This window comes from Tripterygium wilfordii, chromosome 9 (assembly GCF_013401445.1).
Source record: "Tripterygium wilfordii isolate XIE 37 chromosome 9, ASM1340144v1, whole genome shotgun sequence".
Taxonomy (NCBI): domain Eukaryota; kingdom Viridiplantae; phylum Streptophyta; class Magnoliopsida; order Celastrales; family Celastraceae; genus Tripterygium; species Tripterygium wilfordii.
This window is the reverse complement of record NC_052240.1, coordinates 7,386,680-7,388,714: the sequence shown is the minus strand read 5'-3', so window position 1 is coordinate 7,388,714 and position 2,035 is coordinate 7,386,680. Positions and strand designations below refer to the sequence as shown.

Genomic DNA, 2,035 nt, shown 5'->3' with positions numbered 1-2,035 from the left:
GCATGCACATCATCATTTTCATTCAACACAAACTTGCCACTAGAGTTTGGCACAACCTCATGTCGGGTTAAGGGAGGAGCTTCCCAAGATCGGGATTCCTCCGCCAACCCATCAAAGAAAGTAAATGCTTCATTGGCATCCCTATTCAAAAAGTCACCTTGAGTCATAGTGGAAACCAATTTCTTCAAAGATGGAGTCAAAGATTTGTGGAAGAAATTCACAATTTGAAATTTTTGAAATCCATGGTGAGGACACATAAACAACAAATCTTTAAACCTCTCCCAAGCTTGGAAGAAAGTTTCATGTTCTTTGCAATGAAAATTCATGATTTGTGTTTGATAAGAAATGGTACGGTGGGAAGGAAAATATTTGTTGAGAAATTCTTCTTGCATTGCCGCCCAAGTCGCAATGGATTGGGGGCGCAAGTTCTCAAACCATTGTTTTGCATGATCCTTCAAAGAGAATGGAAAAAGTTTGAGTCTCAAAATTTCTTGTGTGCATGTAACATCACCAAAAGTAGTACACACCGATTCAAAATCACGCACATGTGAATAGGGTCGTTCCGATTCCATTCCATGGAATTTGGGAATCATTTGGAACATGGATGGTTTAAGGCTCACATTTTGTTGGTTCGGTGGCATGATGATGCAAGAAGGTTGAGTTTGCCTTGCGGGATGCGTAAGCTCCCTCAAAGTGCGATGCTCTTGGGCATGAATGTACTCCACAGGAGGAGGTGCATGTAAATTTTGTCCGAAGGGAGCATATTGTGGCACTTGTGGCATTGGATAATACATGGGATGCACATAATTGTATGGGGGAGGTATATGATATGCGGGAGGCATATTGGGAGGTTGGTAGACATTTTGTGGGGCGATTTGTGCCATGTCGTCTTGTTGAAGTGGTTGAGGTGCATTTTGCAAAGCATGCTCAACTTGAACATTTGGTAAATTTTGGGCATTTGGCACATTTTGGGCATTTGGCACATTTTGGGCATTTGGCACATTTTGGGCATCTTGCCCTTGTGCCGGATTCATCAATTCATCAATGTTCACACGTTGCAAAAGACGACGCAATACATCGAGATTGATATCACCCCCACGTACACTCCCTGCATCACTCGCATTTATGTCACCACCTCTCCCATCTCTATTAGACCCATGCCCACTAACACTATCTCTAAGATGAGACATGATGGCAAGGAACAATAGCAAGTAGCACACGAAAGTAGCGATCAACCACGTCAAGCAACACAAGATTTTTTTTTTTTTTTTAATTTTTTTTTTCAATTAATGAACAACCAAGAACAAGAGCAAATATAGGAATAGAACAACGATCAACCGTAGGAACAATAACACACCAAGATGTAGCAAGTAGTGATAGAAAGAAAAATGCGCAAAGCTCTCTCAAACAACGTATCACTACCAAGCAGCAAACAAGGTGGCATCCATCGCCCACAGGAATCTAAGTTAGCCCCATCCGCCAAGTTCTCCTCACAAATTTTTTTTTTTTTTCCGCTCTTTTTCAGCAACTACACTAAATCAACTACACTAGAAAGCAAGTAAAAGGGAGGAACGAAGTTACCCTTGAAGCGTGACCGTGCTCCTTCCTTATTTGATGGTGTTTAATAGCATAGAGCTAGCATCTACAAGCCACCCAGCTCCTTCTTTGACATCCGCGTCCCCGGCAACGGCGCCAAAAACTTGACCGACACCTAAGTGTGTGTGTGTACTTACCCCAAGTGTAGGGTATCGTCAAGTAATAAACCGGTGAGTCCGGTATCGATCCACGAGGAAGCAATGCAAATTTGAAGTGAATGATATGCAAATGACTAGCTAACACTAATAAACACAATGAATATCAAATAAAAGCAAGTAAAAGAAATGGGCCGAATGACTCGGTAGCATAAGCGATTTTGTAATCAAAGTGAGCACAAAGTGGATTTAAAACAATTAATTAAAAAAACCTAGTCTCTAGTCCGTCCCGGTGGCTACTCGGTTCTCATACTCAAGGTATCATTGCAAACACACACAACCAT

The 2,035-nt window shown here is 41.7% G+C and overlaps 1 pseudogene; it reads left to right on the top strand.

The window, feature by feature from the left end:
- The first annotated feature begins 237 nt into the window (after positions 1–237).
- LOC120006748 lies at positions 238–337 on the top strand (annotated as a pseudogene).
- Positions 338–2,035: the final 1,698 nt, after the last annotated feature.